Genomic DNA, 6,471 nt, shown 5'->3' with positions numbered 1-6,471 from the left:
ATATATATATATACACACACACATATCGGAGTTCTGGTGTGGAACTATAGGTTAATGTGCTAGACTGCAAAGTCTGTTTGAATCACAAGGTCAGCAGTTCAAACTCACCAGATGCTCCTTGGAAACCGTATTATACAGGGTCGCTATGAGTTAGAATCAACTCGACGGGACTTAACAACATCTGTATATATACCTTGAGGTGTAAACGGACCTGCAGTGCATTATCGTGCAGTGCCACACCAGGTCTCACTCTCTCTCTCCATATATACATATATGTTGTTGTTGTGACGTGCTGTCGCGTCAGTTCCGATCCATAACGACCCTGTATAGGGTTTCCAAGGATCAACTGGTGAGCTTGAACCGCCGACCTTGAAGTTCAAATGGCTTTGCACTCTGGCGCATTAACACACAGCATCACACCCTAACTCCATATATATATGTATATTCTATTGTTGTTGTTGTTAAGCGCCGTCGAGTCGGTTCCGACCCATAGCGACCCTGTACAGAGCATATACATACATACATACATATATATTCTATAAAGTCCTGGTGTGGCGCTGTGGGTTAATACTCCAGACTGCAAAGTTGTTTGAACTTCAAGGTCAGTGGTTCAAGTTCACCAGCTGCTCCTTGGAAACCCTATACAGGGTCGCTATGGGTCGGAACCGACTCCATGGCACTTCACAATAACAACACTATATATATATATATAAGCTCTGGTTGTGTAGTGGTTACGAATCGGGCTGCGAACAGCAAGGTCAGCAGTTCGAAACTACCAGCTGTTCTGTGGGAGAAAGATGAGGTGTTCTGCTCCCGTAAAGATGTACAGCCTTGGAAACCCTGTACAGGGTCGCTATGGGTCGGAACCAACTCCATGACACACAGCCACCACCAGATATATATAAGAATACATCCTAAAGTGCCACACCAGGACTGGTGTGATGCACTGGAATGTCCACAAGGTTGTTGGTTCGCCCCACCAGTCACTCCTTGGTAACCCTACACAGGATTGCTACATCAGAATCAACTCAACAGCACTTAACAACAATATAACCCTGGTAGCATAGTGGATTATGAGTCAGGCTGCTAACCATACCTGTAAGGTCATCAGTTCAAATCCACAAGCCGTTCCATGGGAGAAACATGAGGCTTTCCACTTTTTCAAAGATTTAAAGTCTCAGAAACCCGATACAGGGACAATATGAGTTGGAACCAACTTATGGCATATATATATATATATATCTCATAACTGCTCTTACTTCATAATAAAGTTGGTGTACATAAGGACCACAGATGGTGTACAGGTTCAAATAATATTAATCATAGCATGTTAATATTATCTCTATTATAGAAGTCAAACCTTTTCATTTAAATGAAAAATGAATAGAGATATAGTGAGTTGCCTAGGGTTACAAAACTAATAAAACTCAGATCAGTTTTGACCGACTCCACATTCAGGAACCCTCTTAGCAGGGTTAAGCCCCATGCAGCAAATGCACTTTAAATCCCGAGTGAACACTCACTGATGGGACAATCTTAGGAAAGTCAGTATTGGACACAAGACAAGCAGCTGTTATCTTTCCTTTATTTCTGAGTATAAACTGTAAGGCACAGTAGTTATAGTTTGGATCTCTCCCAGGCTATATTGTTAGTCAAATATTGATGACTTGTTTTGTAGTTGTTAAGCGCCAGGAAGTCAGTTTTGATTCACAGTGACTCATAGTTTCTGGGGACAGCTGGTGAGTTTGAAGAGGCGACATTGCAGTTCAAACTGACCTTGGGTCTAGTGCTTATCCCACAGCACCACACCAGGACTCAAGTACTGATTTATTCACTAACAATTATGAAATGAATGTAATTTGAACACCTAAACACCTGGCAACTATTTATACTTCAGCTTAAGTGAATGAATATAGGAAACGAAGTCTACAAGCAATTTAAACAATATTCATCTTTTAGGATCTCCAAAGGTTTAAAAAAAAACCCAAAAACCTAACAATCATGCTTATACTGATAAATGATACCTTATATTAATAGAATCACTTAACAGAGTTGTATTCTATAATAATATCTTTAAATGTCCTGTAAATAACTACAAGATGTCTCCAACGAGATGGACGGACACAGTGGCAGCAACAAAGGGCTCAAATATAACAACTGGGAGGATAGCGGAGGACCAGGCAGTATTTTGTTCTGTTGTGCAAAGGGTCCCTATGAGTCAGTACTGACTTGGCAGCACCTTACAACAGCAACAGCAACATAAATAACTAGACTTTAAAATACTCAATAGAATTACAAACCCTATCGCGTTCTCCCCTTTCCTACTTCAAGTCCACAGGGGTCCCCTGTGCACAGAGTAAAACTATTCCAGAGTTTTCCATGTAGAGCAGCCTTTCAGATGCAGAGCAGCACACCAGTCCTTTGAGCTGTCTCTTGGCAGGAGCAAACAAAAACGTTTTGGCTAGAGTCCAAGCTCTTAGCTGTTTGCACTATCTAAGAACCCCTCACACTAAGGCAACTAACAACAACCTACTCCAACTCTGGACCTCCAGGTGATGTGCTGGACAATCCTTTACATCAGCTACAACTCATTTTGGAGATCATTTTATATCCATGGTAAACCAATCAACTAGCTTTATTTTCCCCATCTAGTAAAAACTATGGATTATTATTATTATTATTTTACCTTCCGTCTTTCCTCCAGGTCCATCCCTTTTTCTTGCCTTTTCTTAGAAACAAAATCACTTGTCTGTATCTACTGTCTCCAATTCTCTCTTTCCATACTTTCTATGAGACACTCAAGTCAAGATCTCTTTCATGCAAATCCCATATAGCAAAACAAGTGCTATCAAGCTCCTGAATGAATACTATATTGCTAAATCCCACACTCTTTCTGTTCTTGTTGCCCACATCTTACTTAACCTACTGACAATATTTGAGAGAGTTGAAAATTCTCTGAAAATGTCTTTTGGAACACCACACTGACAGTATTTCTCTTCTGTTTCTCACTTTTTGTTCTGAATTTCCTTTTCTCACTCTCATTCCTTTATATGTCTGTGGGTCATGTTCAGTGAATTCATGCTCTTTACTAACTATTCTCAGTTCCTGGTGATCTCAAAAGACTTCATGGTTCTAGTTATTATCTATATGCGATTGTTGTTGTTGTTAAGTGCTGTCAGGTCAGTTCCAACTCATAGCAACCATATATAGGGTTTCTGAGGGTTGGCTAGTGGGTTTGAACTGCCAATATTGCAGTTAACAGTCCAATGCTTAGCCAACAGAGCCACACCAGGACTGCAAATTTTATATCCAACCTGGAATTCTATCCTGATCTCCAGACCTAAATATCTAATTTCCTATAACCATTTGCACTTTGATATCTACCCGGTGACTCAATCTTAACACACCCAAACCGAGCTTCTTAAAATCCACTGCCACACCCACAAACAACCTATGCTTCCTCCAGTTTTGAAACCTCAGTTTTGTTCAAGCCAAATCATTGTACTTTATGAACAACCCAGATCCTGAAAATCTGAGAATTCCACCTTCAAAATATATCATTAAATATTTCTATAAAATAAAAGTAAATTTAACTGAATCATACCAAACAACATATCAATTATAAAAGACATAGTTAAGGCTACCCATCCATATAAAACTTCTCTTTTAAGGGACCATCTTCTACCCACAGTACTCTATAGAACTAACTAAGGAAGCCACATTTTGTTCCATAAGATTATTCTCTTTCCTGGGCCTAACCAATTAGAATGAAGTATAGAGTTCTGGTGTGGTGCTATAGGATAAGCCCTGGACTGCTAACAGAAAGGTCAATGGTTCAAACCTACCAGCTGGTCCTTAGAAACCCTATACAGGGTTATTATGAGTCAGAACTGACTCGATGGCATTTAACAACAACAACAAACTAATTAGAATGAGGTCCTGGTGTGGCACTGTAGCATAAGTACTGGATTGCTAACTGGGAGGTTGGAGGTTCAAACCCACCAGATTTTCAGAAACCCTATATCAGGTCACTAACAGAACTGACTCGATGGCACTCAACAACAATAACAAACCAATTTGGGTAGAAATGAGGCATAGCAGAGCGGCAGCAAAATACAGAGCCCTCTTACTAAGCCTTTCATCACTGTAGCCTCCTTTAAGAAAGCGAGATAAGTGAGTAAGAGTCGTTTTTCAAACATTTGGTTTGGGGAAACTAAGAAATGAAACCATGATAGTATTAAAGCAGAGGAATGGCCCTGGGCCTGGCAATGAAGACCCATGTGGAGGGCAAAGGTAAGAGGGAGGAGAGAATCAGAGGAAGTTTGTTTATAGGAAAAGGAAACTGTGATAATAATAAAAAAAAAAAACTAGATCTCTAGAGAAGCCTTACTTCCTAACATACCACTCTGTCCATAAATCACTGTTTTTAGGATAACACAAATGGATCACCTTTTCTTGTAATCAGCTTAGTCTAACAAATTCATCAGCTAAATGTAAAATGAGGTTACATTTATATTAACTTTACAAAAATATATTTTACTTATGTGTTTGAGAAAATATTTATTAAAACAGGTGTGTTTGCCTCGAAGTGTTAACAAACAGCCTTGCACAGAGCCACAGTTAAATGACTAAGTGCTTAGGTCAGTTGTTGGAAACCATTGTTTTTGGTTGAATGGCATTTCACTAAAATAAGTAAACTTAACCTACTCCTTCCAAATGTTGTAGTCTTTTAATACTATCTAGTGAAGCTCAGAACTAGGCAGCTATAATTTAAATAAAATTAGCTGTACAATTCAAGCAATATATGGTTTTTATTCGTATTCTTAGTTTTTAAACACACTAAGCTAAAGATCAATGAGAGCAGGAGAAGATGGAAAGTGAATGTATTGAAGGAGAAGGAAGCTACAATTTGATTGGCGAGGCAGATTTTGTGGCATCTTTTGTGTTAAGGTGATGGAGAAAAATAGACCCCAGAGACATTAATCACACAAAATCTGTCACTAAGGAGGGACACAACCAACAATTTTACCATCAAAATGCAATCCATAATCAAGAGAAAAGGGAATTGCTTTGCTGTGTGATTCTCCTCCTGATAACTAATTAATTAGGTGCCAACTGCAAGATACTGGAGCCAAGGCAGACAAAGGGTCTATTTTTTCCCCTTAGCAACAAAGACATTTATCAATGGACTATATTCATTTCTTCAAGAAAAATGTTTCAGCTTGAGATTTGAAATAAATCATTATCAAATCGTGAATAATTAAAATTCCTGAAGTCTTGGGTATAAGTTTGCTAACTGGAGAATGTTTAAATATGAGCAGCAGTATTAATTCTGTATATCTTTGAAACGTCATACTGTGCTGCTGAAAAAAATTCTGAATTATATTGTCACCAGTTTATTGAACTAGAATTTAAATAACTATGAGGCCAAGAGAAACCAGTTTTCTGTAAAGACCAGATTGATAATGCGTTTTTCTGTGCATGTGGTTTACATTTCTGGTTGGGAGTAACAAAGAAGTCAAAAATAATCATCATAGTGAGAATAATGGGATGAAAAATAGTCAATGGCCTTCAGATTTCAAATCCATTAAAAGATAGGTGTTAAGAAGGTGGTTGCTTGATCAGAATTGTTTTTTGTTTTTTATTTGAATCCTGGTTATCAACCAAATTAAAGGTATTACCTAGAAAATAGAAATTCTAGAACTGCTCCAGAGAGAATTCAAGGGCAACAGATTTTGTGTATGACTTTATACTGTTTCTGCTCAAAGCAAGTCATTCAAACTTTCAGCAACTTTATTTTTATCGATGTTTTAGAGGGAACATCAACAAAAAGGATTATTAATATTGTGTGTGCATGTGGGAAGGTAGGATAATTGAGATTTATTTGAATGACCTAAAGGCAAAACTGAAAGATGAATTGATGACTTTATATTCACCTGTTTTGGGGTAACAGACCAAATAGGATGCTGTATCTAGTTGGTACAATTCAAAGCTTTATCTGTAAATCAGCTGCCATTCCATTAGCCTTATGCACACATTTTCTATGATTCCAAGAAAGAAGTAGTACTTCGTGAGTCAAAAGACTCTCTGGACCTTAGATTAAATGACAGCATCTTTGATGGGACATTTTAGCCATTTTTCCCTGAACCCAAATCAGTTCAATTGTCTCTGGCACAACTATGTGACTAAACTGTGCTGGGTCTTCTAGTGAATCTAAAGTATGTAACACATGTTTCCTGCCCTCAAGGTGATTGCAGGCTTGCAACAGAAACCAGGTCTAACACACAAGAAAACACAGAGGAGAAAAATGGGCCAAGCTATGAGGCTCACTTAAAAAGCATAGGAAATCTGCTTATTAATGGTGCCTTAATTCCAAAAATACAGAAACATCTGCAAGCATACATTGCAGAGAACTTCCAGAGGTTCAAGCTTAATTCAGAAGAGGCCGTGGAACAAGGAATATCATTGCTG

Source organism: Chrysochloris asiatica, unplaced genomic scaffold (assembly GCF_000296735.1).
Source record: "Chrysochloris asiatica unplaced genomic scaffold, ChrAsi1.0 scaffold00070, whole genome shotgun sequence".
Taxonomy (NCBI): domain Eukaryota; kingdom Metazoa; phylum Chordata; class Mammalia; order Afrosoricida; family Chrysochloridae; genus Chrysochloris; species Chrysochloris asiatica.
The sequence above is the reverse complement of the archived record's forward strand: the minus strand, read 5'-3'. Positions refer to the sequence as shown.